Source organism: Rhinolophus sinicus, chromosome 16, assembly GCF_057876585.1.
Source record: "Rhinolophus sinicus isolate RSI-liver-muscle chromosome 16, RSI-T2T, whole genome shotgun sequence".
NCBI classification, from domain to species: domain Eukaryota; kingdom Metazoa; phylum Chordata; class Mammalia; order Chiroptera; family Rhinolophidae; genus Rhinolophus; species Rhinolophus sinicus.
In genome coordinates this window covers 179,057,486-179,080,520 of record NC_142516.1, presented here as the reverse complement: position 1 = coordinate 179,080,520, position 23,035 = coordinate 179,057,486, and positions in this window count along the sequence as shown.

The following is a 23,035-nucleotide window of genomic DNA, read 5'->3' as shown; positions in this document are numbered from 1 at the left end:
CAGGGGAGGCTGTAGCCCTTCCCCCTGACTCAGTTGGATCAATGTCACACATTAGGACCCTGCTGAAGAACAAGTTCTAATCCTTAAAAATGGAAATGCAAGTGGAAAATCATTGAATGGTTTTAACATGCAGCAGCATGGTCAAACGGACAGGTGACTGATGGCGCTAAATCATTCACCAGCTGTGTAGGCTACGAAGTGGGAGCGTGGCTAAGCCGGAATAGGAAGCTGTTCAGCTGTCTAATGGAGGATTGATGGAGACCCTAATGTAATGAGAGGATGGGAACTATTTGAAAAGTTTCAAAAGTGTCATGACTTGGTACTTAGTTTTATGGGGGCAAGGTGAAAGAGGTGGGTAAGGTATGCATGACTCCCATGTGAATATACATCACTAAAGAAGAGACCCTAGGATACATAACTTGAATGCTCTATATTTCAACAGCTTAGGAAAATCTTCTGCAAAGGGCAAAGAGGGTTTAGTGAGAAAGGCCAAATCTCTTACCTACATACACGATAATAACAGCATTTTATTCCATTTATAAAAATGTTCCGTGTCGTTAAACTTTACTGAGCATTTTTAGATTGTCAAAGTATAGTCAAAAATAAAATAATAATGCTGAGATCCCGAATCACAGTGGAGTCAAATGTACTAATGTTTTGTATATAAGTGTTTAATCATAATTCTAAACCAGATGAATCAAGTTTTACTTAGGAAAATACAAAATATAAATTACAAGTTTTAAAAATATCACAAACAAACCCAGAAAATGTAAGATAATATGTTTATTAATTACCTGCTTTACCTCTCCCTACAATACTTTCCCTTATAATTGGCTATGTACTCTTTAATCACCTCTTCATAAGATTTTATATCATTTTCAATAGCAGGGTTGTTCAGGTTTAGCAATCTTGGCACTACTGACATTTTGAGCTGGGTATTTCTTTGTTGGGAGCAGGTGGGGGGAAAGGGGACACGGGCTGCCCTATGTACTCATTGGAGGAATTTTCTTTCATCTCTGACCTCTACTCACTAGATGCCAGTAACATCCCATCAGCTGTGACCATCAAAAATGTCTTCAGACCTTGCCAAATATGTGCTGGGAGGAAAAATATCACACCCAGTAGAGAATCAATATTCTGTAGAAAGATAGTGTCTTAGTCCGCTCCGGCTGCCATAACAAAATATATAAACTGGGTGCCTTAAATAAGAGAAAATTAAGTGTTCCCAATCCTGGAGGCTGGAAAGTCCAGCATCAAGATTCTGGCAGGATTTGATTTCTGGTGAGAGGTCTCAGTCTAGCTTTCAGGCAGGTATCTTGTCATTGAGTCCTCACATGGCAGGGGAGCTTTCTGGTGTCTCTTCTTAGGAGGTGTCCTCTTAAGAGGACACTATCAGCACAATCTTATGACCTCATTTTATCCTAATTATCTTCTGGTAGGTCCTATCTCCAATTATAGTCACATTGAGGGTTAGGGCTACAACATACGAATGTAGGGGGAACACAATTCACTCCATAGCAGATAAATAATTAAGCCTTTTTTCTAGTATGGTTATCAAAACATTAGTAGTAGTAATAGTATTTTGGTATAAGCTTCACAACCTTTATTGATAATATGTAAATTTTTAGGATTGTCATTTTTGATAAAATATCAAATTTCTTTCATAAACGGCCTATAAGATTATCATACATTTCAAGTTTTCTGGAATGATTCAACATAATTGCTCTTTGAATGAATGACACTCTTTACCAGTTTGTCACAGGTGTACTCATTGTAGTGGCATATGATGAGTTTTATGTCACTGCTGTCAATGTCAGATTTTCATGTCACATCAGCAAGAAATTAATGAGATTTTCACAGGTCTCACTGGGCAAGGCTGTTTAGACAGGGGAGAGGTCATAAGCAAAGGTCTGTCCCAGCAAGACAAAGAATTTGCTTGGGTAAAGTATAATATCTGGATAGGGCCACAGTGAATGAGAACACTAGAAAAATGCTCTGTGGTCTGGAGGTGAGGTGGGAAATACTGTGACATGCTCACAAGTGACTGAGAACAGTTGACCAAGTTTGAGTTAAGGAATCAAAGGTTGGTTGAGGAACCACTAGGCATAGAAAGGCAGCATAGTACAGTGTGAAACTCATTAGCATCAGAGTCAGACAAACCTCAGTTTACACAAAGGTCTGCTACTAGCTAGCCTATAAAACCTTTAACTCTGTCAGTTCATGTCCTCTGAGAGTCAGACACCAAGATAGAATTAGATGTGTGAGAGATTTATTGAGGGACATATCCAGGGAAGATAACAAGAGGGGGAACAGAAATGTACAGAAATTTTCAAACGTGATGAAGGTCTGACACCTGTGAAAGGAAAGAGAAGGAAGGACAGTTGGGTGGGAGAACCCTCAGACTACCATGCAGCTCTGAGAAATTCTCAGCTGCTTGGCAGACTTCCATCCGTCATTGGGCTGAAATGTCCTGCTCTAGAACCCTGGCCAAGCGCAGTCATTACCTGAGAGCAGTCTAGGGACAGCATGGTCTTGGACTAGGTTGTATTCGACCTCAAGGTGTGGCAGCTGGAGGAAGTATGGCCACACGTTCTCCTGACAGGATATCTGAACTGTGCGCCTGCAAGGCTGCTTTACTAGCCACAGCTTCCTCATAGAAGTAATAGCTAAGCACATAAATCCATCTCAAGATGCCCAAACTAGATGTATCTCACTAACATTCGCCTTAGCCATATCCAAAAAAAAAAAAAAAAAAAATGCCCTGGCCCATTCCAACGCTACGGCATGTGAGTGGAAACATGACAGAGTGGAAGTCAGAGTGAAAACACAGTGGTTTTCATTGGTTGCAGCTAAAGTGTCTTACTTTTGCAAATTTACAAAATCATATGTTTATGAGAATATATTGCTGGAGCCCCTGTGAAGTTACCGGAAGGGGCCCATACAAATGAAGACCCTGGAACTTAAGATTCTTTAGCTTCACATAAATCCACTTGTTTCTAGAGGTGGCAATGATTTCTTTTTACTAGACATGCACTGCCATTGAGACTAGTCCAACTCCTCAATCGCCAAAGCTCTCAGCTAACTAAGACCAGCATAGGATGATTGGATCTTCAAAAACAGAACAGCTGTTCCTTTCCTCGTGTGCATAATCACCAGATTCAATGGGACCAGGGAGCTCTCATTTTTTGACGTGGACCAGAGTCAATATCTAAGGGTCTAATCCAAGAGGGAAGGGCAGGTACATATAGGGTGAGGACGTTCAAGGTGGGGGCCATTCTCAATGTGAATGAAAACTCCAGATAAGGGAAATCCATACAAGACAATGTAAAACAACAACAAAAGATCCAAAGCAGGTTAAAGGGCTGGCAGACTCTAAAAGAGGGACTCAGATCCCTAGACAACTGTTAGGGCTAGCCTCTAAACTTAGGGGAGGTGGCAGAGGCTTGAGGAGAACACCTGGAAGCCAGGCCTCCTGTCCTCAGACTGACTTTATTGGTGCAGAGTGAGGATGGGTGAGCCAGGTAGTGAATTCACTATCCCCAGATGTCCCTGCTGAGGAAGGAGCTGTTGAAGCATGACCACGGGTTCCACCTCTGCCTCAGGAATGGGCACAAGAAGCTGGGCCTTTACTAACCCACATCTAGGCAGGGCAGGGCAAGGAAGACTGGTCATGAATGGAAAATGGCATCCATGCTGGGCACGAGTCTCTACAAGGCATCCCAGCCTCAGAGCTCTAAATGTTCTAATCACCATCTCCAAGCTGTCAAGATACCAATAAAAGGAAAGCCTAGCCAAGACGAGACCCTGAGATCCATAGAAAAGGAGTTACCAGAGGAGGATAAAAAGAGCTACAGTGTGTGTGTGTGAACATTAGCACGTGCACTTCACTGGTACAAAATGAGATGCAAGCAAGTCGGGAAATAATCTTGGAGGGGAGATAATCAGCATAACGAGAGAAATGGCTGAGGTCCTCAGGAGGGCCACAGAAAATTGACCCTTTGCAACTGGAGCATTTGTATAAAATCCAGGCTGAAGCAGCAACACTGGCACATCTTCAAGTTTAAAAACCTCTTCCTGAAAAACAGAGTTAAGTTGTGTCCCAGGTTTCTGGCTATTGGTCTCATGTTTCCCCGAAAAAATAATTTAGAACCTATGAGTGGGCGAGAGGAATTAGGGATTCTCTCCAGCTGATAAATTATTTATCACCTTATTCCACTCTATCTTTACCTTCATTGGGATGCTTCCAAATTGACAAAGAAACCTATTTACTGTTAATTGATTACCACTCTAAATTCATTGGGATTGCAGCAGTAACAAGCATCTCAGTAGTTCAGCCGAGATTAGCTGCATCACATCACAGGAGAGGAGGCAAGATGTGGCTACGGCAGCTTCTCCTCTCTGACAGTGGGCTTTCAGTCTCAAGTGCACATGCTTCGAAATTCAATACGACACTCTCAGTTTGTCTGAAAGACAAGCTGAAGTGCAGAGCTTCATCTTTGTGGCACAAACAATGGTCAATGGGAATTAAGTCAGGAAAAAAAGAATCCTTACTTGTTCCATAATGTGTCAAAACTTCCTAGAAATAGATAAAATATCTTGATAACATATCTGTTAATAGCATGGGGAAAGTTTTTCATTTTTATGCAGTTCTAGCTCCCCAAATAGAATAAGCATTAAATTTTAAAGAAAGTAAAATAAATGCAGCAGAATCTAGTGTTACATGGGAATAAGGAAAAATTCTACACACAAAAAATGAGCTCTACGGAGATATATGTTATTTCACAATATTTTTGCCAGAAATGAGTTCATATTATCCAGTCAACAGTAAAGGTTCACTATAAACATTGCTATCCCCTCAAATTGGGAAGAGTTCTTGTCAAAACAATAGTTAATTATTACAAAGCCTGATGTGAGCAGTTATGAGAGCAATAAAAAAAAAAAAAATAGTTAAAATACACTTTAGAATTTTGACCCAATCTACAAGAATGACAAGCTGTATCACAACTGTTGACATCAATTTATTCATTTAACAAATAAGAACGGAATTACTACTTTAAGTGAAGCTATTCAAAGTGTGAGCAAATCTGAGAGCAGGTTCCTATCCTCATGGATGGTACATGCAAAGCAGGCTGGGGAGGGTTGTGAGCAAACAATACATACACCGCAGTAAGTGGGATGAATGCTGTGGAGGAAAGAGAGGGGCAGTCTGGGGAGATGCTACCACTTTATGATGCGTGATCAAGAAAGACTTCCCGACAGAGTGATATTTTAGCAGAAATGGCAAGGGAGTGTGGAAATAAGCTGTTGCCTAGCTGGGAGAAGAGAGTTCTATGCAAAAAGAATAGCAAGAGCAACAGACCTGAGATGGCAGTTTGTGGGCACATTTGAGGAACTGAAAGGTGGCCAGTGTGGCTAGAGCCCAATGAATGTGAAAGGAAAGTCGGCCATAATGTCAGAGTTCGGATCGTGCAGGGTGAGGGCAGCCACTGTATAGACTTTGGATCTTACACTGTAAATGGCTCTGAAGAGAATGGGAACAAGGGGATAAGAAGGGAGGGGGAGGAGACAAGAGGACGACTTAGGAGGTGACTGAACTAGTCCAGGCAAAATATGCTGTTGGGATGTTGTAGTGGAGGGTGTGACAACTGATTGCCGGGACTGACATACATCTGGATGTCAATTTCCAAAGAGCAAGAGGAGTAAAGGACAAATGAGGTTTATGTCCCAGAGTTGCCATTAGTTAAGAAGAGGGAGACAGTAGTGGATGGTGGGCAGATGTACGGCAGGGAAATTAAGAGTTCTATTTTGATCAGATCAAAATTGAGATGAGAATTTGATATCAAATGGGAGTTGTGTGTGTGTGTGTGTCTGTGTTTCACTGAGAAAAATTATTGTTGCTGCTAATAAGGATTCAATCATGGATTGAAAAAAAAATCTGAGGAGGAGTTGCCTGAGGCACCATGGAAATACCGAAAGACTATTGAATTGAAATAGCTAAAATGCCACCAGTTGAATGATCTCAGGGCATCAAAGAACCTTTCAGAGACTCGGAAGTCTCTCATCTCTACAATAAAGAAGTTTGGCTAAATTCCATCAGTGAATGACTCCACTTTTCCAAACTCAAAGAGAATCCTTCCAAACTATTCCCTTCTCAAACCACAAGACATACTTCCTTCCAAAATGATAGAGCTCTCTTGTCTGCCCCAGGGAGAAAAAACATTTTTTTGGTAGATGATGCCAATTTTCTCCCTGGGGAATCAGGACTTGTTTTTAAGGCCTAGGAGTCAAAGTTCAGAACGGCCTGCCTTTTTCAGAGGCTGCACAACATAGAGAAATAAATGTGCAAGCCTGAAACCGAGCATGTTCCAATCCTGGCAGTTCTGGCTGGAGCTCCATAACCTTGCGCAGATCTCCAAAACAGCTGACGTGTCCTTTACTTATAAAAGACACCAAATGATACTGTTCTCATAGAGTTGCTGTGAAAATATAAGAATCAAAGAATATAACACCATGGCATACGGTACATAACATAGTATGAATTAGACCTTACCATAAGATTTAGAGGATACCATGATTCTCAGTCCCATCTTCCCCACTCCCCACCTCACAGCTTGAGGGGAGCTGGACAAGAACCAAGCCCTTTAGTATCAGGATGTGATTAGTCAGGTAGCTGAATGAATGAGAGCGCTAAATGATATGAATTAATTTACACAGTAGGGAGGCCAAGAGAACTCCATTTTTAGCATCTACTATATGCAAGGGATTCTGTAAACATTGCTTGAATTAATCTCCATAACAAACATACAAGGTAAATATTTTCATCCTATTTTATAAATAAGGAATCTGAGGGTCTGAAATGTTAAATAATTCAAGCAACACACACACACACACACACACACACACACACACACACACACGATCATGCAACCAGTAATTGTTTCTCAGTCGTGCTTGTTTCTGAAACCTCTTTGCACTCCATCGCTGTGTCTCCCTTGACGCTGCTCCCCACCCTGCCTCGGTTGCCTAGCACTGTATTGAAACATGATGGTGAAACCAGGTCTCTAGACTAAAAATAGCCTGTGACCATGACCTGTCGAGACTTTTGCCTGTCTGTGCCTCTGTCTTCTCTGAGTCCCACCTGCACTGTGCTCTGTCTGTACTTGAGTTTTTATGATCAAAACCCCCCTTTAAATCAATGTTATTCCGGACCTGTCATCTAGGCATGTCTCCAGCCAGCAGCCTGGTGTACAAATCGAGCCAGCAATCTCCTTTGACCATGGTGACTCGACTTTGTAGAAACCTAAAGTCATCTTCAAGTTTTCCCTCTAAGTCTCTCCTTACATCCAATCCACCCCCAAGTTCTGTTGTTTCCATATCCAAAATATCTCTTCAATCTTCCCACTTCTATTTCTGTAACCATCCTCTTCCTCCAGGCTGCCAATCACTTCTCACCGGGATTTCTATAATAGCCCCCTTATTTTTTTCCTATTTTCTCTCTTCTCCAACCCCAATCCATTCTTCACATGACAAAGTAAGATTTGTGAAGCCAAAACTAATAACGTGCCCCCTTTGCCGTAAAATGACTTCTGCTGCTCCCCACTGCACTTTGGATATAATCCTTATCGTTTTTTTAGGTAGCCTACCTTCCCCAGAAGCCTGCATGACCCGGCTCTCTCTCTCTCACCTTCACACTCCATGCATCAGCCAGAATGGCCTCCTTTCACTTCCAGGAGAGACAAAGCTCCTTTCTCTCTGAGATGTCATGCCACTTCCCCTCCTGCTCAAGTGCCCTGCTCCTTCTGATCTTCTAGTTTCTGCATAAATGTTACCCCTCTATCTCTACACTCATTTCCATTGCTTTATAATGGTTGACCGTTTGCAATTGTTTATAGTTGGCTGCCAAGAGAAAGGAGAAGAGCCTTCCAGGCAGAGGTAAGACTGAATGCATGCATGTGCAAGGGTTCTAATCTGAGGTGGGGAACAGAAGTATGTGTTCGAGAAAATGAAAAACTTTTTAAACACAGCCTTTGCGAGTCCCTGCAAGACTGCAGACCCCATGGAAGCAGGGCCATATCTGCTTTATTCACCAGTTCACCTAGCCCGATACACACAGTCCCCTGATATATAGGAGTCGCCCAGTACACACACAGGGCACAACTTATCCCCTTGGAAATCAAGTGTAACAGTCACTCTGAACATTACTGATTAGCTCTTATTCAGTTTAATCTCTTTTTCTCAACAGCACAGAAACTATGTGGCATTTTCTACAGAAACTTGTATCTAACTACCTCACATACACATGGTTGATTTCTAGTCACTGATGCTTATCTGTGCATAATTTCATTATCTTGGTTCAGACTTATCTTTCATTTAATGAATCCCTGACCCATGTTCTCACTACTGTGTCCCTCCCCCTGCTTTGTTCTCCATTGGCTATGGGTTGATTCAAAGTGAATGTGCTCGTCTTGACTGACATGTCACTCACAAAAATAAGTATTGTAGCATTTCTTTGTCTGACCTGCTGCCTTGACAAAGGCCTTGTGAAAATTTACTGATGGCGTGATTAAAAACATGGGACCTAATAAGCCTGACTTTTTTTTTAATGAAATTTATTTCCAAAAGTCTGCATTGATTCAATGTAAAATGATTTGTACAATGATATTTGCATCAATTTTCAAAAAGCCACAGTAAGGACATATCATAAAGTGGCAAACAGTACATTTAAAAATTATGCTAACTTAAGAATAAATCCATTAAATAACAGTCATTATTCCACATGTGTCTTAAGTGCTATATAGAAGATATCATTGTCCAAGTTATACAAAAGAGAAAACTTGGGCTCACAGCGTAAGAAAATATTTCAATGGCGTAGAGACGGGAAGCAGCAGAATGACAATTACCAACAGACTGGGTCAGTTTCATACATGAAGATCTTGGATTTCCAAATAATTGTGTGTATGGGACCAGAAAATAAGTAATGAAATCTAGTTTTAAACTTATCAGATCTATCATCTATTGCTCCCCTAATGCTGCAGAAAAACAACTCCAAGGTCTCAGTGGCTTAATTGCACTGAGCATTTGTTGTTTTCATGGGTCTCATTTAGATTCTTCTGGGCTTGACTGGACTCCAGCAATCGGTCAAATTCAGGTCTGTTCTACATTTCTTCATCATTCTGAGAAAAGAGCTACCTGGGGCAGGTGGCAGAAGCACAAAAGACTAAACCAAATGGCAACACATTTAAAGTTTCTGCTTACTTTCACATTTCTTCGGGCAAAGCAAGCCTCATGGCCAGGTGCAAAGTCAAGTATGCAAGGAATTACATGTCCCCTAGTGGACTACATGAGATACTATGAAGTCGCACAGTAAAAGGCAGGACTGTATAAACCTGTAATGTGAAGAGAGTGAAGAATTGGGAACAACAATACAATCTACTACAGCATTCATACCTCCAGTCTTTGAGTTCAAGGAGCAATCTCGGATCCAGTTCAAGATGAGATAAAATAAATACATTAGATCAACCTTTTCAAAACTAACTTACTGACAAAAATACTTATTCTGAGATGTGTGTGTATATAGAAACTTAAGGATAAGCATACACAACTGTTTTCAGAATATTATTAAACAGCATATATCAAAAACAGAAGTTGTCAGTTCCCAAACTCCCATATCGAAAGAAAAATTGATTAACAACAAGAATCATTTTTAAACCTGTCATATCAATAGCCATTAGCTGCTAAAATTTATCATAAGGTGTTAGTTTTGGTCTCACTAGTAGAAAGATATTAAAGATCAATGCAAACATAATAACATTCTATTTAATATAATAGGTTGGAAGAAAATGAAATTCATGAGTACAGGAAAGGCTAGGAAATATCTTGATAAAGTTATTTTATTGCAGTGTCACTGAAAAAAAATAAGAAAGCTACAACTTATAAAAAATGATCAAAGATCTTGGGCAAAATTTTTCCATGCTAGAAATGGAGTGAGAAAGAAAGAAACAATATACAAAATCACTCAATATCTTAGGCCCAAGAAGGTAAAAGCAAAACTTACAACAGCAAAAAGCCCACAAAATATGAATGTGAATAACACAATTGAATGACATTTCATACCTATCATACAACTAAGAATAAAACAAGTAAATAGCAAATGAAAATGTCCATTATTGTCATTAGGTGAACATCATTCCGCCTACTGTTGAGTTTCACCTTTAAAAAAAAAAGTTTGGTTCACTTTTTTTCTTTCTTTTTAACCTTGTATAGTAACTGCTATTAGAATCTAGTATTCTTGAAGAAAATTGATACTCTATTATAATTCTCATATTATATATGATTAGTTTCAGGTGTACAAAACAACAAAGTGATCAGAGATTTTGCAATTTCCTCTTAATCTATGCAATGACAGACATTCTCCTAAACTAAACCCATGTTGGGATGCAGAAGCACAGCTTTTGACTACTGTTGATATCTTGACTCTTTTTCTCTGTTCTGTTGTTTCCCACAAGCAATGAAGCCCTGAGATTTCTTCCAACATGGACTAATGCATCCCAGGTGATAGATACCATGTCTGGCAACTAAATTCGCAAACTTGTTACAACAATGTTGCTAAACATTTTTTTATATCAGAAGGATTATTCATTATGAATTTGTACCAACTTGACAAACAGTTAGCCATGTTTATTATTTGTAAGTGCTGAAAAGGCTGCATGAAAAAGTTAGACAATCTGAACTTTTTGCCAACAATTCATGGCTCTTGTGTGAATCACGACAATGCACCAGGTCACAGGGCACTGCCTGTGAAGAAGTTTTTAGCCAGCAAACAAGTAACTGTATCAGAACACCCTACCTTCTCACCTGATCGGGTACCCAGTGACTTCTTTCTTTACCCGAAGATAAAGGAAATATGGAAAGGAAGACATTTTGATGACATTCAGGACACCAAGGGTAATACGATGACAGCTCTGATGGCCAATCCAGAAAAAGAGTTCAAAAATTGCTTTGAACTCTGGGTGGACAAGGCGGTAGCATCAGTTCATAGCTTCCCAAGGGGAGTACTTTGAAGTTCACTGTAGTGATATTCAGCAACGAGGTATGGAGCACTTTTTTTAGGATGAGTTCGCGAACTTAATTATCTGACCTCGTAGCTCAGATGGTGACCATACCACCCAAACCAAAGGAGCTTTTCAATCCCAAAGCACTTAGGTCTCCATGTGCCTGTGCTGTCCTCTGGCTGACAGTCATTCAGGGTTACTGCACTATCATTCAACAGACACCTGAATAGAATTTTTAATTACAAAATGCTCTAGAACTGGATTGTGCCTTGGCCCAATGGCCGGGGAGCCCAGCTTTATGCAATAACGTTTGATCTCAATAATCTAGTATGCGAAATTCACGTAATATTCTGCAACACTGTCAATCTCTGCATTAGAGGTGTTCCCACAATTAGTAGAACACAAAATTATGCAGAAGAAGCCACCATATTTAGTTACACAAAACTCTGCAATGACCACGCACACCACCCACCATAGGTAAGTGCACTTTCTATATTCACAAAGACCCTACTAAAACATTGCAAAACCATACGCTAAGGCACAGCCTGCATTTCCAAATGATATGTCCTACTCTTTTTATTCCTTTAAGTAAACTGTTTGCTACCATATTTATTCAATCATCACAGAAAACTAATGCAAGTATAGGTGTAGTCAGCCATGAAAAATAAATATCCAGGGGTGGACGGATGGCTCAGTTGGTTAGAGCGCGAGCTCTCAACAACAAGGTTGCCAGTTCAATTCCCGCATGGAATGGTGGGCTGTGCCCCCTGCAACTAAAGATTGAAAATGGTGGCTGGACTTGGAGCTGAGTTGCACCTTCCACAACTAGATTGCAGGACGACTTGGAGTTGATGGGCCTTGGAGAAGCACACTGTTCCCCAACATTCCCCAATAAAATTTATAACTAAATAAATATCCAACAGCCAATGTGGATTATATATTAAGATGTGGACTATAGCAAAGCAGGTTATTTCTGTGGGGTCTTCATCCCCACAAATTCCCAAGCATATAGGGTGTTACACAACAGATTGCTCTGTCAGGGCTTCTGCCTCTAAATTCCAGGTGCGCTCGATTTTGCATCTGTTACTTCACAAAGGCATCAGACCTGAACAGGAAACCATATGGCTTCCCTTATTGGACCTACTTTCCCTTACAACTATGCACAAATTACCAGTGCAGACGCTGTGCCTTCTGAAAATGCCAAGAGTGAGTGGTGTTGGGTTGGGTGCACAGACATAACTCAACATGAGTTTACAGCAGCCCTGAACGTACTGTCTCTTGCTTCCCAGCTGACCCTGATCTATGGTATCTGGATAACAAATGTGCACATTTAGAATATTCTGTTCAGTTACAGCTCTGTGCTGGGAATCAAACAAGTTACAAATAGCCCCAAGTCCAAATACAGTAGTGACATGCAGTAATGGTGTCATTATCAGGCAATAATTCTATGCCTATCATTGACTCCCACTGGGAATAAAAATGATAGCCTGTAGCAAAGTGGTCACTAACAGACACTAGCAAGGGGATAGCAAATTACACTGAGTATCATGATTGTATCTTCAATTAGCTTTGTGTGTAAATGTGAGAGTGTGTGTGTGTGTGTGTGTGTGTGTGTAAGTCCTAATGATACAGCTTGAATGCATGTGTCTGGTATATGCCACCAGTTCACTGGCAAAGAAAAATTAAGTGAAACAAAACAGGAATGTTCATTTTTCAGAATCATTTTCTGGCATCGTCAGCTGACAAGTTATCATGAAGTGTGTTTTCTCTGCACAGCACTTCTTTTTATAACACAGCTCTGGATCTCCAAATATTCCCTTAGGATGAGATGCTTCTTGAGAAAGGAACTCTCTGAAAGCCAAAAATACTGAAGTGTTTCTATAGTCCCTCAAGCAATGAAAAAGTGTTCAGAGAGGAAGATCTACTAGAAATCTCCAAGCAAGGAGAGAGCAGACATTGTTTGACCCTGCATATTCATGGAACCTTAAGGAAGACTTTTGTTGAGCTTATTGTTAGATCCCTTTTATCAAGGGTTTCTCATAAACACTGCTGGAAACAGTCTCAGATTATGAAAGTTGTCTTACTCTAGGAAAACAAAAAATTCATGCTGCCCCACTGGCACTTTTATAAATTCCTTGTTTATTTTGCAAATAGCAAAATGTTGATAGAGCAAAATTGTAAAAGACAGCCACAAATTAACATTATTTAACAACATTCAAAACCAGTCTAATTTTATAATGATTAGAAAAAGGTTACAAGTATTTAACTCAAAGAGAAACAAGGGATCTAAAAGTTCAAAATTGGAACCAAAGCTATCACTATGGAAGAAGTTTGTGTGTTGTTAACCTAAGCTTCCAAGTCCTTTGGCTGGCATTGCAAGTTCAGTGCTAAGAAGAGTAACAAATAACAGCACCAAAGTTTGCTGGGATCACTTGGCTTTCGCTATTTCTCTTTACTTCCTAGTGTGTGGTGAGGTTGGCTATATTTCAATGTTATTTATTTACTTGTTATCAATTTAGGCAATGCATTTTACAGTCAAGGGCATCATGTGCTTTCTTTCTTTTGGCCAATTGTATTGATTTAGTTTTTTTTCTTAGTGGTAGATAAATTCAGCTTATGTAGCAGCAATTATCCAAAGGGAACATTAATAAGATCCATAAGATATAAGGAGCCTGCTTAAGCCTCCTGGGCCAGTCTGAAAATCTAATGTTGAAACTGTTTTTTTTGTTGTTGTTGTTGTTTTTTAATTTATGCAAGACAAAAATCTCACTGGGCGTCACCTTGTTAATCTTGAATGCAAAGTCACAATTTACATTCCACAAATATAACTTTAATAAGCACAGACCCTACCTTTATCAGAGGGACTTAATGTTCTTGGTTTGTTCTTTTTCTTTTTAATAGCCACTTATGCCTGAAGATCAAAGTTTTGACAGAGATTCATGACTCTCATCCAGGCAAAGCTGTAAGGGGGACATGGTCCTAGGACCCTGGAAATTCACTATAGGGAAGCACCTAGAATATTGCTTTGTGACAAGCTGAGGTTGTCTCAATATTAATCGATTCTATTTGACTGCCCCACCTCCTGCCAATTTATTAATTATCATTAATTAAGCAGAATAGACTGAACAGAATAATACACAATAGACTACCAAAGTGATGACCAAAATAATGAGTTAAACCAAGGTTCAAAAGAAGGAATTTGCTGCCATATCCTTAATAATAGGTATCATCAAAGTTAGAACTCAATAAGTGAATATTTACCTCGTGTCTTAATATTGTCTCATTCCAAAATTGCAAAATTTATCATTTATTTACCTGAGCAAATTTTCTCTCCATTCACTTGGCTGTTTAAGAATTCCTTCTAGCAAAGACCTGGAGAATCTAAAACATTATGCAGCTTTCAACATAATTGGATCTCCTGTTACTAAATTAGAAGAGACATTATCTTACACAGGCATTTGACTTCCATGAAATTGATAGAATACGTCTTTGGCATTCTCAATGGATACATCCCCAGGACTCTATAATCCTCAAAATTATGAACTCAAATAACTGAGATACAGATGCTGGGCAGCCAGCTAGGTTTCCTCACCAGTAAATTGAATTCATCCCATTTCCAGCCTAGCAGCCATATGATTCAAATTCATATTGGTGTTTTCAAGGGGAATATTATTTAATGTCTTTAGGAAGTAGGTATGTGTTTCCTCATTCTAATTACAAACATTTGGATCCTTCAAAGAATGTCAGAACCATAAATGCTAAATTTGCTAATGCCAACAATTGCAAAAGCCCTAAAGTTAACATTCTTTGTGTTTGGTAGGAGCAAAGAGATTTTATTGTTAAAGCAATAATAACTTAAACCTGATGTTATCTTTAATGGATTTCCTTTAAAGCTTTATGGATTTCCACTGAATACCAAAGTGTAACCCTTGATGTTTAACCTATGAATGTATGTAGATTTTTGTGGTATTTTTCATAAAATGGTTTGGAATCTTTTAAAATAATTTGCAAAGTAAGAAGTGGATAAGGTTCAATTATAAGTTGCATGATCTAGAATGTAGTAGTTAATCAGGTCACACCTAATTTTACCTAGAGAGATGAAGTAAAGGAAACAAAGAGAAAACAGTCAAATAGATAATCATTAAGAAATACAAAGGATGCAAAAATTTCAGCATAATCATGTGCTAATAAAACGATCAGATAATAAGAACAGGTTTATTAAAGATAAAAGATAAAGGAAAGGACACCAGAATTAATGCATTGAAAATGTTAACCGCCTAATGATTGAATAATTGGGCTGTTGTTAGGATCCAACCCTTCAAAAATGGTGATTTAGTCTTCAATAAGAAGTGAAGACTTACGAGCTGGTGCTATAGTAATTGCTCCATATTGTCCAAAGTTCTGAGAACAATAGCAGTTCTCACGTGGAAACTGTTAGTTGCACCCAATAGCTGTTATCTTCTTCTTCCTCAATATTAACTTCTTCCAGATTTTTTCTGGATACCTACCCACCCAGACTACTTCAACTTTCTAGCTTCCCTTGCAGCTAAGTGTGACTACAGTCCTAAGTTTACATAATGCGATATCAAGAGAAGTCAAATGGCAGTTTCTAAACACTTTTTTTTGAGTCAGCAAATGCCCACCTTATTTTGATTTGTTTCTTCTGGAAAGCAGATGTGATAACAGAAGCTGAACTAACCATTCTAGACTATCAGGTGACCATAAGAATGGAAGACACAAATAGTAGAACAAAACAGAAGAAACATGCATCCTGGCACCATACCAGCCCTGAACCACTAGACTTTTGTGAAAATAAATATACCTCCATCTTGTCTAAGCCACTGTCTATTTTTTGTTTTATTCTGTTTTATTTTACCTTTAAGAGCTGAACCTAATCTTTTCTGAGGTGTGCTGATAACCATGACCCTTGAAATTATTGAAAATTAGTGATTTGGATAGTGGTCTCAAGCAAGTACATGGCTCTTGTTTAGGAAAAGGAGCCAGGTTTACAAAATTGTGGGGGTTTTTCCATCAAGTATTTATCTGTCTACAGAAAATATATCTACCAGCCTGCACTTTTCGGCTAATTTCCAGTGACTAATTCTGGTAAGAATCTGACTTGCACTGGCCACATTTATCCTTGGGGTGGTGTTAACACAGGAAGGGTCTCTGTTCATTGATGTCCTGGTCTCTTGGCTCTGTCTACCTGAAAACAATGGATATTTACTGTCAACCTCTAGGCTACCAAGAAAGAATAAGGTAAGTCAGGCACCTCCATCCTGCTCCTGTAACTGGATAGATTAATAATATAAGACGGTGAGGATGGAAGAGGGAGATTTAATTCTGCCTCAAGGCCAAGCCCAATTCTGCAATTGTGTTCAACATGAATAGGGCAGTTACATTAATCCAGATTCTGCCCTTTTGTGACCATTACCCATTTAGACAGAAGCTTTAGAAGAGGAGAGAGTGATGAGGCTACCCCAGGTATGATATTCTGATCCTCTCCATAGTGTAGCAGTGTAGAGTCAAATCAGAAATGTAAGTGACCCCTAATTCTGAAGTTCTATACATTTGCCCTTTATGATTCTATAAAAATTCTACAGAAAGCTTTTTTCTTCTTCTCTTTGGGTCTGTGGTTTAATATATATATATATATATATATATATATATATATATATATATATATATATATATATATATATATATATCTCCAATAAAACAACACAAAAGCATCCCCACTCTATACATTAGTGATCTAATGTATAGAGTGAGAACAAGCACCACAAACATAGTACCGTTTTCAACCCACTGAGCAATGTCTTCTGTGATGCTGATATGAAGAGATTGCCCAGGGAAACAAGAGCAAAACTCCAGGTGTTTGGCAGTTTTTGAAAACATCGATGCCACACCTTAGATAATCCTAACAAATGTGCCAGGGAACAAGCTTTACACAGCCGAGAGCAGTTAGATGTTATCATGTTCCAGTAGAGGAGGGCTAAGGAGGTCTACACCATTGCAGCCATATCATGCCAACCTATCCTGAAGCCTGACACAAGAGGAAAAAAATCACTATACTAGTGCTGTCTTTGTTTCAAATTTTGATATTTTGTTCATTATGGATTTTTGTACGAATTTTGATTTAAATATTGCTTTGAAATATCATGTATCTTGATTGCCAAGTTTATTAGCTCTTCCTTAAATTTGGTACTTTTGGGTCTCACCCTCATCTTGGCCTTGGATTTCAGAGTTCAGCACTGATTCTTTGTGTGACTTCTGAAAAATCCATCTCTATTTCTGGCCCTTTGCACACCTGAAAGGTAATACCAGCTGATGCTTCTTTGCTTCACATATTATTTGAAAAGCCTGTGCCATACAGGATTCCTGGAAAGGTGGCATTAAATAACCTCAAAGCAGCCTCGGTGTCCTCAGAAGTACAGAGCCCCTACCTTTACCAGGAAGACACATAAGAGTGGGTTGGAGCCACAAATCCTGTGAATAGTAAATGGTGAACCCTCTTGGTGGGATTTTCTTCTTTATAAAAACAAGGTGTGCAGAACTATGAAAACCTACAGATACTTAATAATAACCAGCATCTGTGCATGGCCTGCTTCCCATCACACAGTGCCAGCCTAGGACTTCTTCCATGCCCTGATGTTTAGAGCACAGCCATAGCAAAAGCCACCATGGACACTTTTCTTTGCCTCTAGCAACTGCTCAGTGTTCTGTTTTATTTTCTTTGGCTTTATTATTCAACTTTGGGTGGCCAGCCTGAATGACCAGCCTGCAGCGACAGTAAATGTGGTTCCCTTCCACAAGACCCAGGAGACCAATCTATTGATCCGCAGACGCTCTGCCTTTTGGGGGACACAAAGTGGGGTGAGTACCATCCAAGGAGCCACACACAAACACAGGCTGACACCCTCGCAGGATGGATGCCATCTGGAGTGTTGAGATTCTTGCCAAAGAACAATGGGTATCTTGAGGGATAAAAGTGTTACTTAAAGGTACAATTTTGTCAGGTAATAACCTCATGATTGTCATCACATCTCACAATTGCTGCCTAGTGGAGATTACAGGGTAGGGCGCACGCAGTTCATTTAGCGGAAAGGTCCACATTAGGCCATGAGGGAGGTAAGGTGTCTGGCAGGACTGATATACCATGAAAGATTTCAGAAACCTGGTTTCTCCAGCCTGACAATGAGAATAGTTAGAAAGGAACTTAATTGTACCGTTTAAGATTAGGAAAGGTACAAAGGGAACAAAGTTATCCATTCCACGCTTAAAATGCCATCACACAATATGAGAATAAGTACTCACATGAATGGCGCAGCAAGAAAATTTAAAAACCAATAAAATGAAATTTTTCTGCACACAGTGGAATTCAGGGCTGCAGGAGATCAGAGAGTCAAAGGCAGCAGCTGTATTTAAAAAGGAGGCTGACTAATTTCATGACCACTATAAAGAGGAGAAAGGCTTAAATTGCTATAGGAGGTTAGAAGTGAGGAACAACTTCCGAACTACAAAGGTAGGAAGACCTGGGCGTGGGCAGAATCAGAGTATTTTGATTTGCCACATTTCTGAGCTTTACCAGGGTGTGTTACTCCTATTAGCCAAACCGGGGATCTGCTCAACCTCTAAACTCATGACCTTTCATTTGGTAACATTACCAAGGCATTTATCATGAACTCTCTGGTGGTTCCCATCCTTGAAATTCATGCCCACCAAAGTAATTGGCCAAAATGCTGCTTATTCTGCACACAGATTCTTGAAACCCACTCACTCCTTCAGTCCCTCCTCCACTGCAAATCACATTATAGCCCCAAGGAGTTTCTGAGAGCAGACTCCAAACTGCACACAGCAGTTCCATTAGATTTTAGCTCTGTTGCCTTAACCTCTTATGCACCACGGACCACAATAATCCACCAGACAGTGCTGGTTTTTAACCACATTCTACCTCTCTCTACTAGCCAACAGTATGCCGCTAGATAAATTAGGATTTTCATTCTGTTAACTGTTGACGGCTTCACACTTCCTACTTGATCCTTTCTTGGTGGTTGTGCCCTGAAATAACCCCTTGCATGTGTGTAGCATTTCAGAAGCTATGGTACTTTTCTACATCCATATTGTTTAATAATCACAAAAGTTCACTATGGAAGTCAGGGTAGAGCAGATATTAATATCTCCTTTTGAAAAATGAGAAATCAATCTCATTTCTGCTCATATGCTTCCATCTTCTGACTCCTGGTCCTTTTCCATACACAAGATGATTTACTGTAGCTAAGCAAGGTGGTTATTTTATTTACAAATTCCCCTCCTTTCTCGGCCACTTTACTTAAATGTTTGCCACATCCGTAATGGTCTGCCTTTTCTTTCTAATGCTCTTACCTCCTAGAATGCTATTTACTCCATAAAAACAACCTTCGTTCACTTAAAATAATCTCATACCCCAAGCAATGGTTCCAAACACATACATTTCTCTAGGACTCTTTCCCTAGTCTTCTGAAAAAGCATGTTTGCATCCCTAAAATACCAAGGAATAGATAGATACAGTGAGTAAACTCCACAATGTTACTCATTATATATGTCTCACAGATTCTAGAACACCTTCCATATGGTGTTCATATTTTCATTCATTTATTCAATAACTATCTGAGCACCTTCTTTGTGCCAAGATACTGAGGATATGTAGCAGAGAATACAATAGACTGATATTCCTGCCCTTTCTGAGTTTAGATTCTAGTGGTGAGACAGACAGTAAACAAAGCAATGAAGACATTTATAGAATTGTTAGATAATCTAAGAAATATAAATTAGGTTAAGCAGGAAAGAAGTATCAGGATGGAGGCAAGCAGATGAAATTTAGATAAAGTAGTTAAGCAAAGCTTCACTGAGAAAATGCCTTGAGTGAAAATCTGAACAAAGCAAAAGAGCTAGTCATGCGGATATCTGAGGAAGAGCATTCCTGATAAAGAAACAGCATGTGCAAAGGCCCTGAGGTGGAGCCATGCTTGTGTTTTTCAAGCAACACAAAGAAGCCTGTGTAGTCAGAGTGGAATGCATGAGGACAATAATGGTAGGAAGTAAAGTCAGAGAAAACCTTGTAGGAGACGGGGAGCCACGTGGGCAGAGAAGAAGAACTAACTTTCACCTTACAACTTCTCTTTCTGCCTACTTTAAAATAGGCCAAAAGGACCAACAGCAGAAGAAGGAAGATCAGTTGAGTCCTTGCCCTTAATCCAGACAAGTGACTCAGGAGTTGTAATGGGGGTGGTTAAGAATTGGATAAAATTAGAATATATTTTGGAAGGTAGAATCGGTAGAATTTTTGACAAATCATATGCAGAGTGCCAGAGAATGAGAGGGGTTAGGATAACACCTATATTTTGCCGAGAAAATGTAAGTAGGTAAATTTTGTGTTAATAAAGATACAGAAGCCAGCTGTAAGAGTAGATTTGGTGGCGGGGGAGTATCAGCAGATCCATCTGGGAAATGTTAAGTGTGTGATGTCTGTTAGACATCCCCATGGAATATCAAGTAAGCATTGTGTAGATGGAATACTTGGATGCTTTTGAATATTAAGTTCAGGGAAAAGGTCTAGGCAGAAGATATAAATATAGACATCATAAGCATGTAGGTGATATTTAAAACCATGAAACAGAAACTGGGGAGTGAGGGAGAATAGAAAAGAGGAAAGTTTAAGGAGTGAACCCTGGCATAGTCCAACATTTAGACATTGGAAAGACAAAAATGTGTACAGAAAAGTACAGGGAAAGCTAAGTAAACATGGTGTCTTGGAAGTCAAAGGAAGGAAGTATTTCAAAGAGGTTGATTATCTACATCATATTTCTGATAGGTCAAGTAAGATGAGATCCGAGAAAGAATCTTTAGATTTATCAAAAAAGAAATCATCCACGACCCTGATAAGACCAGCTTCAGTGGTCTAGGCAGGGCTGAAAGATGATTTGCATGAGTTAGAAAGAGAAAGAAGAGTAATTGAAAACAGGACTGTCACCGAGCATACATAACTCTTTCAAGGAGAAATGGAAGAACATCTAAAGGAGAAAGTGTAGTCGTGAGAGAGCATTTTTTTTAATATTGGAAAAATAATAATATGCTTATAAATTAATTGGAATAACTCAACATAGTGGGAGATGGGTGAGCTACAAAAGACAGGAGAGAATCGCTGACATGTTGTCTTGGCAGGATGGGGTCTAATCATGTGTGACCCCAGCCAGGAATCTCAAGTTCACGTACAAAGAAGAGAAGGTAGGAGATATGGGTTAGGATGAAGATACGTGATGACAACATGTGGAATTTTCTTCTGATTGCTTGTATTTTACCACAGAAGTAGAAAGCAGGTTTGTCAGGTGAGATTTAGGAAGGGGTGGGGGAAGATTCAAAGAATGGCAAAAAGGAAGACGTGCACGTACAGCACTAAGGTAGGAAAGTGGGAGAACGTGTAGACTGGTAGGGTGGCTGGTAGAATTAAAGTCTGCCTTGAAAGTAATGATCATGTGTGTAAAGTGAAACCAATCATCTTGATTGTGCATTTTGTCCTATTTATTTCAGCTGCTGGGTTCAATCACAGAAGTACTCAGAAAGCTTATTTTAACCAAGGTTGTGATTTAGCCAAGTGAGTATAATAAAGGGAAAGGAGACAGGGGAGTTGAGAGTATTTGCAAGTGAAAGAATATAATAATTGACCATAGATTTTAAGCTTGAGAAAGGATTCGGAGGGGAGGTTAAGGATAGGGGAAAAGAAGTAGGAACCGGGGGAGGGGAATTGTCATTGACAGGTTCTGGCAATTGTGGTAATTGAGGGAGTGAGCTGGGAAGATAGGGGTGCAAGGTAATCAGTTAATGGGATGTTTGAAACTGAGGGAATGGATGTGTATATGGGTAACAAAAAAAATCAAGATTCTAGCAATAAAAGTGGTTGGCTGAGGTCGAGTGAAGGCCAAGAGACTGAGAATGCAGAGCACTGAAACAATCAGATACAAGGATTTTGAAATCACTGAGATGTGACAGAAGTGGTTTTGGAGTGAGCAGTAATAAGCTAAAATCTTTAAGGAATGAGGGGCCCTACCCAAAAGGATGGATAGGGCAGCAGATGGTGGCTACAAAAGGTGCAGTGGACGATACTGTAGTCTGATGAAACGGGAGTAAAAACTGAGTGTTTTTAGGGAAGAGGAGGGTAGAAGAAAGGTACGGAAGTGGTCAAAAGGAGCGAGGAAACTGCCCAACCCATCATTCATTCCTTTCTACAAGGAACGTGGGGAAGAAAACTGCCACATCTGAGGGACCTCCGGAGGGAGTGACGCCGTCAGGGGAAAGCCAGGCTTTAGTGAGGCAAGAAAAGTGAAAGGAACTTCCACAGAAGAGGTTGAGGACAGAGATGATTTTGCTTGCTGATCCTTTGCTCCAGAAATGTTAAAGGGGTTCAGAAGATGAGAAATGAGGTCATGGGGAGGAGAGTCTGGAATGATTCCGGATTCCTGGGCTTGTTTTGGTAACTGACCTGAACAAGAGTAAAGGGTACAATGAGATGAGTTCTCGTGGCTCCAAGCCACGTAACGGCCAGAACTCTCTCCTTTATGAGTGCGTTCTCACTCAGGCAAGTGGACTTTTGTTCAGGAGCTTAAAGAATTCCCGACGCCTAATGATGAAAAGATGGAAATGGCTGAGGGACAATAATATTCCAAAGGCACAGCCGTGTTCCTAAGTCCTGCTGCTGTGGGCCTGTGGAGAAGTGGCTATCCCTAGTGTTCTGGCTCTTTCTCCACTTATGTCAACCTGCCCTCCAGGCTGCAGAGGCTGCAAAGGTAATAGCGATGGCCCACCCTGGTCTCCTGCTCCCTCTGCAGTGGAAGCCAAGGGCATCCACAGAAAGTGAAACAGTGAAGGAAGCGTAGGGAGAGTTTTACAGGAAACCCGAATTATATACATCAGGTCTGTTGAAACCACATGAAATATTCATCAAAAGT